Source organism: Manis pentadactyla, chromosome 8, assembly GCF_030020395.1.
Source record: "Manis pentadactyla isolate mManPen7 chromosome 8, mManPen7.hap1, whole genome shotgun sequence".
Classification (NCBI taxonomy): domain Eukaryota; kingdom Metazoa; phylum Chordata; class Mammalia; order Pholidota; family Manidae; genus Manis; species Manis pentadactyla.
The window spans coordinates 29,609,594-29,621,911 of NC_080026.1; the positions used below are offsets into that span (position 1 = coordinate 29,609,594).

The following is a 12,318-nucleotide window of genomic DNA, read 5'->3' on the forward strand; positions in this document are numbered from 1 at the left end:
AGTTTTCTTATCAAAAACTATTTGAATATATTATACTCATTCTACATTTCCTGGTGGCATTTCTCACAACCTGACTTAAAAAGATCAGCTACTCTGTATTTTTATTTTTTAATTTTTTAAATCAGTAAGGCCAACTTATGTTAGAGACAGAAATATTGAAGTGACAGTCTAAAATCAGGGCTAATCACTGGCCATATTTTCACCCAATTTGTAGATAACCTATAGGCAGTAAAATTATATTTTATTAAAATGTCATAATTAAGTGTTTTGGTCACTTTAAGCATACTAAGAATAGCATGAGATAAAAATAAATCTAAAATGATATAACTTAAATCAAGTGTACTTTTTTGAAACACCTTTGTTTCCATATTGAATTTTTTGTTTATTATTTTTTAGCATATATTAATGTATTGAAAATGAGTTTAACAAACTGGTATAATTTTATTTAATTCACCACTACTCTACTACTTGTAATTAATCCTGTTCTTTTTAAATTTAATTTATAAAATGTCTACCCAAGGTGATGGTTCATTCTATTTCATCTTTACTAGGCTATTGTCCTAGTTATTTAATCAAAACAAATCTAGCTGTAACTCTGAAGGTATTTTGTAAAAGTGATTAAATCAGGTGAGTAAGTAAGGGAGACTCTCTTAGATCTTTTGGGTGGGCCCAGGGACATCACAAGAATCCTTATAAGAAAAACACACGAGAGTCAGAAGGCAGAGAGGTGATGTGGAAATAGAAGCAGGGATTAGAGCGATGTAGCCACAAGCAAAAGAGTGCCATCAGCCTCTGGAAGCTGGAAGATACAAATAACAGATCATCCCTCCAGTCTCTAGAAGACCAGCTCTGCTGACACTGTGACAATGTAACGGTTCATGCACTTCTGACCTCCAGAATCGTGATATGAAAAATGTGTATTGTTTAAAAGCACTGCATTTGCAGTAATTTGTTAGAGCAACAGTGAGAAACAAATACCTACTTTGTTGCCTGAAAGTGGGATGCCGCTGTTAACAAATACCTACAAATGTGGAAGTGGCTTTGGAATTGAGTGATGGGTGGAAGCTGAAAGAATTGTGAGAACAGTAATAGGAAAAGCCTGCATTGTCTTGAATTGGCTGTTCCTAGACGTATGGATGTTAAGGACTCTACTAATGAGCACACAGAAGGAGTGGGGAATATGGTGAAGACAGCCTGTACTGTCTCAGAGCATGCTTAAATCATCATAAGCAAACTGGTATTAGGCACATGGACATTATGAATGCTATGGATGAGGGCTCAGTAGGAAATAAAGAGCGTGTTAGAAACTGAAAGAAGAAGAGCCTTGTAATACACTGGCAGAACACATAGCTCACTTGCTTCCTTCAGTTATGTGGAAAACAGATTGTAAGTGATGAACTTGGGTATTTAACTGAAGATATTTCCAAGCAAACTACTGAAGGCTGTGTTCTGGTTTCTTTTTTCTGCTTATATAGTAAAATGCAAATGGAAAGAGATACACTGAGGAAGAACTGTTTGCCACAATGGAACTAGGACATAATGATTTGGAAAGTTCTCAGCCTAGCTAGATTGTAACTGACACTAAAACTAGGAGGCTCACTGTCAGGGAAGTGTTCTGGAGCCAGGGGTATGGCTGAACAATTGTTTGTTAGTGCTTTAGAAAGAATAAAAGTTAACGGTATTCCATCACATAGAGGCCTCTTTGAAAAGCCCAGACATGTAATTCATGAATCTCCTCTGCTATCTAGGTAGAAGACAAAAATGTGATAGAATTATTTTGGAAGTAATTGTGAAGGAACATCTTTGTCTAATGGAGCAAATCTATAACATACACATAAAAACCACAAGGTTTCTGAGAAGATTATACCAGCAGAAATACTGCTAGCTTGGACTGAAAGGACAGAGAGAGGATAAAAGAAGGCTGTCAGACTCCCAAAATTCTATAGGCAGGAAATAAGACTGGTAATTCTATTCACTGTCAAACACATGAAAAAGGAAAGATGACTTGAAGCATAGAGATGAAGGTAGAGGGCAAGCCTTGATTTCTCTCAGGCCTTAAAAACTAATGGGGCTTACTTTCCTCAAAATTTATTGGGACTGGTGATTCACTGTATCCTTTCATTATCCTCCTTTATGAATGAAAACAGCTGTAACTGACATCCCATACATGTCCTACCATTGTGTTTTAGGAACAGATAATTTATATCTGAGGCTTGTAGATTAATAAATGGAAAGGAATGGTGTACCCAGCTGGATCAGACATAGATAGCTGATATAGAAGGTGAAATTTCAGATTTTTTCCATGGATAAGACTTCGATGAGATTTTATAGTTGAGTTGATTCTGTAAACAGGTTGAGACTTTTGGTGACCTTGGGGTGGGATGACTTTATTTCTCATGTGGAGTAGATAGGAATCTTTGAGGGCCAGAGACCCCAAAGATGTCCATGTCCTAAACTCTGGGACCTGTGTATTTGTTACCTCACATGTTTAAAGAGATTTTGAAGACGTTAATTAAGTGAAACATTTCGAGATGGAGAGATGATCCTAGATTGTTTGTGGGCCTAGTGTAGTGACAAGGGTCCTTATAACAGAGGCAGAAAGAGTCAAATCAGAGAAAGATGTAGAGATGGAACAGAGGTTGGAGCCATGAACCTGGAAGATGGAGGAAGAAGCTAAAGAATGGAAGAGAAGCTGGAATAGCCAAGGAAACAGATTCTTGCTGAGCCTCTAGAAGAAATTCAGGTGTATATTCACCTTAATTTTAGTCCAATGACACAGATCTTGGACTTCTGACCTCAAGAAGCGTAAAATAATAAATTAGTGTTGTCTTAAGCACTAAATTTTTGGTAATTTGTTACAACTGCAAGAGGAAAGTAATTACCAATTTGTACATATTGTTAAGGAGCAAAATAATTCTGAAAGACTAAAAAAAAAAACCCCAGCAAAGCTGCCCTATCCCCCTTTATCATAGGCAACTACTTTAAATTATTTTACTGATTTTTTTACCTACCTTCATATCTAAATAATGTGACTACTTCTCTAGTTCCTAATTGGCTTTAGGCATTATATAGTGACATCAGGCATTATTTTCCGACTCCCTATCCTCATTTCCAATCCCCTTATCATCCTAACACATCATAATTTTGGCATGATACTTATTATGCACAAAGGTAATCTTGGAATAAACCTTCACTGTTATCATAGGGATTCTCTCTGCTTTGCTTTTATACTGCACCTCTCTCTATAGTTCCTGTATTTCATGTCTTATTTTCTCAAGGATTATTCCTTCGTTTTAATGAAGTTTCCTAAGAAGGGATATATAGTAGATAGAATTTTTGAGGTTGCACATATAGGCAATACCTCAGAGATATTTTGGTTTTGGTTCCAGACTACACCAATAAAGTAAATATCACAATAAACAAGTCAAATTATTATTTTTTGGATTCCCAGTGCATATAAAAGTTATGTTTACACTAGATTATAGCTTATTAAGTAATGTGCAATAGAATTATGTCTAGAAAAACAATGTAGATATCTTAAAAATACTTTACTGCTAATAAATGCTAGTCCTCAATTGAGCTTTCAGCAAGTCATAATCCTTTTGCAAGTGGAGGGATTTTTATCAGTGTAGATGGTGGCTCACTGATCTGGAATGGTTGCTGCAGGCCGGTGTGACTGGCGGCTGTGGCAAGTCCTTAAAATAAGAACAATGAAGCTTGCTGCATGGATTGATTGACTCTTTCTTTCATGAATGATTTCTCTTTAGTGTGGGATGCTGTTTGAAAGCATTTTACCCACGGTACACCTTCTTTAGAAATGGGCATCAACTCTCTCAAACCCTGCCACTCCTTTATCAACCAAGTTTATATAATCCAAATCCTTTGTTGTCATTTCGACAGTCCTCACAGCATCTTCATCAGTAACATATTCCATCTCAAGAAATGACGTTCTTTGCTCATCCTTAAGCAGCATTTTGGTCACATCTTCAGGTTTTACTTCTAATTCTAGTTCTCTTGCTATTTCCACAACATCTGCAGTTACTTCCTCCAGTAAAATTCTGAACCCCTGAAAATCATCTGTGAGGATTGGAATCAACTTCTTCCTAATGCTTATTCATGTTGATATGTTGACCCTCTTTCCTTGAAACACAAGTGTTCTTAAATGGCATCTAGAATAGTCAATCTTTTCCAGAAGGTTTTCAATTTATTTTTCCAGGATCCATCAGAGGAACTGCTGTCTATGGCAGCTACAGTCTTATGAAAAGTATTCCTTAAAATAGTAAGACTTGAAGTAGCAATTACTCCTTGATCCATGGGATGTACAATGGACGCTGTTTGAGTGGGCATGAAAACAGCATTAATCTCACTGTTCATCTCCAACAGAGCTCTTGGGTGACCAGGTGCATGGTCCATGAGCATAAATATTTTGAAAGGATTTTTTCTTTTTTTCCTCAGCAGTAGGTCCCGATAATGGGCTTTGATAAACTATGTTGTAAACAAATGTGCTTAAATAGCTAACTGGATAACTGGCTGAAGCTGTACAGTAGCACTTGCTGCTTCACTTTGCAATTTCATGTTGTAGAGATGACTTCTTGCCTTAAACCTTATGAGCCAACCTCTGCTAGCTTCCAGTTTTTCTTCTGCAGTTCCCTCAACTCTCTCAGCCTTCATAGAATTAAACAGTTAGAGCCTCATTGTGGACTAGGCTTCGGCTTAAGGGAATGTTGTGCCTGGCTTAATCTATCCAGACCACTAAAACTTTCTCCGTATCAGCAGTAAAGTTCTTTTACTTTCTTACAGTGTTTTCGTTCACTGAAACAGCATTTTTAATTTGCTTCCAGAACTTGTCCTTTGCATTTCCAACTTGGCTGACTGGTGCAAGAGGTTTAGCTTTCAGCATATCTCAGTTTTCAACATGGCTTCTTCACTAAGCTTAATCAGTTGTAGTTTTGATTTAAAGTGAGAGATGTGCATCTTTCCTTTACTTGAATACTTTAAGGACATTGTAGGTAAAGTTATGAACTGGCCTAATTTTAATATTGTTTTGTCTCAGGGAATAAGGATGCCTGAGAAGAGGGAAAGAGGGGAAGGACCAGTCAGAACACATACAACATTACGGATTAAGTTTGCTGTTTTGTGTGGGAGCACTTTGTAGTACCGAAGAACAATTACTGTAGTACATCAAAGATCACTGACCACAGATCACACAACAAATATAATAATAATGAAAAGCTTGAAATAATGTGAGAATTACTAAAATGTGACATAGACTCAGGAAATGAGCAAATGCTTTTGGAAAAATAGCACTGATAGACTTGCTTGCCACAAACCTTCAGTTTGTACAAAAAGTACAATACATGTGAAGCATAGGAAAGTGAGGCACAATAAAACTAGTTATGCCTTCTTACTATACTAATGGGCAGTGACTGCAATGGGGCATGGGGGGGACATGATAATATGGGTAAAGGTAGTAGCCACATTGTTTTTTCATATGAAACCTTCATAAGATTGTATATCAATAATACCTTAATTAAAAAAAACTAGTTATACCTGCATAAAAAATGCATTTAATCTAACCTGATACTTGATAGTTTGGCTGTTTATAGAATTCTAACTTACAGATCATTTTATTTTATTGTCCCGGGGACTTCTAGCTTGAAATAATGTGTTTAGAAGATTCTAGAACATTTTATGAAAGCTCCTCCCCTCATCCCACCAGAATTTTAATGAATCTTTTCATCAATATTTTATTTCATGATAATCCCTGATGTGGGTTTATATTTGCTAATTGTTTGAGGGACTCAGTTGGCCCTCTCATTTCTTTTATAATTCTATTTTTCCTTTAAATTGGTTTTCCAGCTCTTCCATTCATTTCTGTCACTTCTGCTATGATTTTCTTTCTAGTTTTCAAGAATTCTTTTTTTCTTTTTTCTTTTTCTGAGTGTTCTTTCTTTGCATCGCTTTATTTTCATTCATGGATGCTGTAGCTCTCCTATCTCTCTGAGAATATAAATAAAAGTTTCTTCAAAGTTTTTGTCTCCATATATAGGTTCTATCTATCCTAAATTGCTTTTGTCTTTCTTACTTGAATTAGTCTTTTATTTTCAGTTAAAGGTTTTTAATCACATGTTCAAGGCTCTGTTACTGATATTTAAGGGTGGGGAACTGAGCAGCTGACTGGAAATTCTGTAGATACAGCAGGAGGCAGGGATGCTCATGCTTCTCAGATGAGTGATCTGGTTGGACCTTTCTGTCTTTAGGGAACCTCCGATGTAACACCTCTAGGTCACTTCTCTTAGGCTAGTCAGTGTCCTGGTGAATTCCTTTTAGTCACTGTCTGGAAGATACCAGTCTATCTAGTTTTCATTATTTTTATAAGCACTTAGAGAGAAATGTTGTGTCTCAATACAAAGTTTCAAATTTCAAGTAATTTTATTTTAAACATCCTACTGCTTTCCTCAGCTATGGTTTTGATTCTTCAATTCAAAGAACCCATGTTTTACCTTCCAGGGGTTAAAAATATCAAAAAGTTTTTATCAGGAGCATCTGTAGAGTCTAGCCATGTGAATTATGGAGAGAATATGGGGATCTTACTGACTCCGAAATTGACCTCCCACAAATCCTATTTTAGCATGACGTTTATCTCCACTCATTTTTATTTTCTTTAAATTGATTCTCCATCTCTTCAATTCAGTTTTTTTACTTCTTCTATGATATTTTTCTCTAGTTTTCAGGAGTTTTTTTTCTTTTTCTTTATTTTCCAACTGTTCTTTCTTTGTATCACTGCGTTTTCATTCATGGATGCTATAGCTCTCCTATCTCTCTGAGAATATAAACAGTAATTTCTTTAAATTATTGAATTAATTCATTATAGAAGCATCCCTTGCTAAAAATTCAGTAGTTTTGAGATGAGTTTCCTCACCTCTATCTTACCATCTAGAGTTATAGGTCTGATAAATCACTAACTACTTGACCACTTTTCTATCTATTTTCTATCATTTAGAAATCTTCTTCATTTATATCTTCCTCAATTTTCTTTGTGTTTGGGCTTACACACTTTTAAAAAACTCCTTTATTGGCATTTTAGTTATGTTTGAGTGAGGTGCCAGGAGGAAATGGATATAAATTCATGTAATCAGTTTGCTATTTTTAATTTGAAGTCCTTTTGGATCTATTCAGTATAAATTTGAAAATTATTATTTTCCTGATTCTGTGTTATCTCCATTTAAGTATCAATGAGCTAGAGGTGGTATTATTAATTCCCATGGGGAAATCTTCTTAGGTTACCAAAGTCTGTGCCACATGTCAAATTTTGAGCCTACAATCAATTCCAGAGTCAATATTTTAATATTAAACAACTCTTTCTTTTTTATTTCTAAGACTACCTTATTTTATAGTATTTATAGTCCTCTAAAAGATTCAATATGGGCAAAATCTTCTAATTTTATGGTGGTTAAATACTGTCCAATTTGCAAAAACTGTAGTAGTGATGCAGAATAATATGTGTGTGACTGTCACTATATGAGTGATACTTAAGGCACGGACAATTTGAAACCATTTGAATGACAAAACGCCCTTCATCTTTAGATGTTTTCTTAAACTTACTCAGTAATATTACAACCAATGGTAATTAAAATGAAACTCATTTAGCATTGTCCAAAAAATATATTATGGATAAAAAAATGTGTCAGTAAAAATGATAATTGTATGTTCCTTTATCCCTAGCATTCCTAGCACATAGTGGGTGCTTAATGACTAGTTGTTGAATGTTAAGTGAAAAATGAAAATCAAATCCTGGTAATACTAGATTTTTTGCAACTTCTATTTAATTTCATATTCTCCTGCTATCTCTGTTTCCTTCTTGTAATTCAAGTTTCTCAATACTTATTTCCAGAGCTATTACAAATCTTCTGAAGTGGACTTCCCTCTATTTGCTATCAAGCTACCTTAACATAACTGTATGAGCTATAGAGCTATACATCTAATAACCTTTTTATTATAATTAATGTATTAACATGATACACCTTGTGCAAAAAGTAACATTTTTGTGGTTTATAAAATTATTGCTTTTTTTGTATAATTTAATAAAATCACAAAAGAGACAAAAGCACAGATATTAATATTTATTAATGAAAAAAAAACCTAATTCTGGGATATCAGATAACTACTGCCATATTCATGAGTTGTAAATGACAAAGCAAACACTTGAATGCAGGTATTCTGATACCCAGTTCTGCTCTGTAAATGATATCTAATTTTGTTCATATATAGTTGCTCAGAAGCAACTATATATGAAGTGCCAAATGACATCCTATTCAGCACTCTGAGAAACCATGAAACCCAAATCTTCAACAAAAGAAACCTTTTATCTGGCATTTGAAATTCTTAAAAACAATTTACCATTTTATTCCCATTTCTCATTCCTTCTGTTATTCATTGGTTTCACATCAATATCTTTAAAATAAGGTTTTCTGTTCTGAATTTAAATTTTTCTGTTATGGCAGAGCATATCTGAAAATTCATCTTTATTATCTTTTGTTTTTCTGTGTCAGTAAGTTTCACAGATCCCTGTGGCATTCTCCATTTTCCTTGTTATTAAAAACCATTTTCGCTTTGGCTGAAAACATATCATAGCCAGATAAATATTTTATACCAATATAGGAACATATTAAACATTCTAAGACAGGTTTATAAGCAACTTAGATGAGTATATAAAGTTATTTTTAATTTGTAGAATACATTTTGAACTAAGCTACGTGAACACTAATAGTTTTGGAATATCAAATAGTTCACAGGTAGAAAATTGTTTAATATTAGAATGGATCCTGATTTTCTAAGGATAATAATATCATTAAATTATAAGTGTAAGTCATGTTACCAAAAAAAAAAGAGAAAAACACCTACAATAAGTCTGTTATTAAATTTATTCTGATTTGGATGCTCTAAAATTCAGGTACAATTTCACAAATATGATTTCAAACAAGAAAATATATAGTAAATATATATATGTATATATATATATTATATATATATATATGTGCTCAAATATTCTAATAGTCTAGGCAATAAAATGTCTGATTTTATTCTTCAGTTTTCATATGTATTGTTTGGTCATTAAAAAACTTGTGAGTTCCTACTGCTTTATAAAGCACTGCATTTCATGATGAAGGAGACCAGGAGATGAACTAGTACAGTTCCTACCGTCAGAACTTTTTCATTTGATAGTACAAGAGAAGAAGACAGATTCATAAATAAATGTAAAATATAGCAGAAAGTAATGAGTGTCCAAGAAAGCTGCAAACCATATGCTCTGAGAGAACGGAGAAATCACTTTCAGTTCTCAGAGTCGGGCAAAGACATAAAATTAAAGCTTAACTGCAATGTGCTAACACAAATAAAAAGATCTGTGCAACTGGAAAAAGATTTATGTGCTAGAGGGAAAAGGAAGCACATGAATTCTGAAAGGTCTTGGAATTTTCAAATGTTTCCAGTAGACCCAATAAGGATGCCATAGTTCACAGAGCAGAGAAAGTATACGGAGTGACTGAATTTTAAAATAAGTCTAACGTACTGTACAAGGTATAGGAGAGGAAAATACATGATGAGCAGTCATTCTAGCTTGAAGCCTTAGCAAACCAGGGCTTACACTCAACTATCAGTTGTTCTTTAAGTAACTGTTTGTCTTCAGGGAAGATAAAGCCTAATTGTCCAACACCATTGCCTAATGTCTCAGGATGCATGATGTCTGAAGGATATATGTAAAGGATGATATTTCAGCCAAGGTAATCATAGCTAAAACCCTAAAAATGTGTGTTCTTTCTTGTTTTCAACTAAGTAGATTCTCTCCACTGCATTTTGTTTTTCTGTGCGTTTATTCAAGTATTTATTGTTTCCTTCTCTCTCCCAGGCACGGTGCTAACAGCAATCAAGTGTTGTTCTTTCCTTGCCATCATTTGGGAAGTAGATGTTTCTAGGATTACAGCATGCCAAGGCACCTTGTTTCCCGGACACTGTCTTTTTCTAATTCCTCATTTTACACACACCAGAGGACTTAGAGTTCAAATTCCTTCTGAAAATGTAATAATACGTGTGTCCTGTCTTGTGCATTTGAACAGGCACTTTTAAGAAATGTTTGCCTTAATGCAAGAGAAAAAGAGTCAGTTTTGCTCCCTGAGGGAGAGTATGTGCGAGCTTCATCCGAGACTTTGTTGCTGGCACGGGGTAGTTCTCTGATCGCAAAACATGAACTCTCTTTTTGGTGCTCGTCATATGAACCAACTTCCTTGTTAAGATACTCATAAAATACTTTGTAGACTGACTGAAAAGTTCAACTTTTTAGGAAACTTTAGTTCTGATGTTGTCGAGCAGCTGTGTCTGGGGAGTTCTCTCCCTGAGTACTGGGTGAAACCGCGACCCGGTTGGGGGAGGGTTCTTGACTGATGGAGAAAGAATTCTCAACCAGGGGGGAGGAATGTAGGTGAGGAAGGACTTCATTCAAGCGAGGATAGAAGCAAATGTCCGCTGGCATGCAGACTCTAGAGAGCAAAGAAGAGAGGGAGAGAGGGAAGTTAGTGGAACTCCTGCTCAGCTTAGGGCCAATCCCTTGCAATGTCCTGAAGCCAGGGTCACCTGGAATCTAGTGTCGGTTTGAATCTGCACAGTGCAGGAACTAAGCCCCTACCCCTCCAGGATTTGGGGAAGCCACAGAGCACTGGATAGAGTGTCTGTGTTCTGAGAACTTCCACTTCCCTACTGGTCTGAAATAAAAAACAGGGAGAGAGAAAAGGATTATGTTCAGAGACTAGAAAGCTGAATGAAATAGCGAAGTGACAAAGGCATTTACCACCAGAGGTGGAGGTCTGCAAGTTCTTGTCTTTATCATGGAAAAGAGTTCAGAGACAAGTGCAATCAGCTTATGCAACAAGAAAGTTTATTTGATATAAGACAGTACATACTCAGATGGGAGTGAGGATGACCTTAGAGAGGTGACACTTAAGGTTTTAGGGCTTGGGGTTTTATAGTGCCTTTTGAGTAGGTGTCAACATGCTGCAAGATGTATACAGGTGATTCATAATTCCTTTGAAATTTTGTCTTAAGAATAGGGTTATTTAGGTGACTATGTTGGTCCAGATCTCAGCATTCTTTATCCACATAGGTTCATTTACACTTTGGAGGTCTATCTCCTGTCCTGGTGACCAGGATACTTAATTGATTAAGGGGCTAGAAGAAGAGGAAGAACAGCATATAGATTATATAAAGAATTAGCTGGGCCTTTTACCCAGGCTAAGTAGATTTTACAGTGGCACGACCCTTGTCCCATTTCCCTGTCTTATCTCACTAATCTTAAATCTAAGATTTTGATATAAAGTGTATTCTGAGTTGTTTTCCAGAAGCAACCTTTGGAAAACCTGGTCTGTCAATGCTTGACTGAATTTTACAATTTCTGAGCAAGAAATTATTATATAAATATCTTCCTCATCATTTTTTTACTCAAGCAATAACAAAAATCATAATAATATACTGGTCTTATGACAAATGCTGTTCACAAGCCTTGAGATATTTGTATATTTGAGAGTATTTGTATATTCTTACTTTTTGGTTTATAGTTGAACTAGATAAGACAAAGGAGTCAGTACTGGTCAAGAGCTAATACATTAAGACTTTTTCTGCACATATCTCATCAAAGTTGAAACTCCCCCCACTCCAACTAGCCCCAATATTCTAGAAGGCAATTATTAATTTGTGTGTGTTTGTAGTAAATGAATAGTACCAAAAGGCTTTTACTGCACTGAAATAAGTGGTCCTTTGAAGTGAACAAAGCTGATAACTGGTGTATAAAGTGATATTCTCCAAGATTTAAGGCAAAATCTATGTTTACAAGATAAGTAGATTGCCAGGAATCAAGATAGTAGAAAACTCATGTTTTCTGGTACATTATCTAGACAAATTAAAACAACAACCTTATTCTTAGAAAGAAGAATTCCTCCACTAAGTTCTTACAAGCATCTGGTATTTTAGAATCCAGTTGTCTACATGGTATTCAGTTTCCTTGCTCAGCAGGGAATTTGCCATCATGTACACCCAACTTACATGTAAGGTCACTTCCTCAGAAAGGCAGTGCTTGGCCTTGAGATTGAAATATATTTTTGTTTAGTTTCCAGGAGACTGCAATAGAGGACATGTTTCAAATATGTTGATTAAAGAAATTGGTGCAAGTGGTCACTGAAGTAGGCCACAGTAAAGGGGTAAATAATTAAGACTTACACTTATGCAAATATTTAATTATTTATCAGAAGTTTGTACTTAGTGGCATAAGAA

At 35.3% G+C, this 12,318-nt stretch overlaps 1 protein-coding gene across 1 annotated transcript in view; it reads left to right on the forward strand.

Moving 5' to 3' along the window:
• LRP1B (LDL receptor related protein 1B) overlaps positions 1 to 12,318 on the forward strand; it is a 1,911,502-nt gene that overhangs the window by 1,464,852 nt on the left and 434,332 nt on the right. The window lies entirely within an intron of this gene.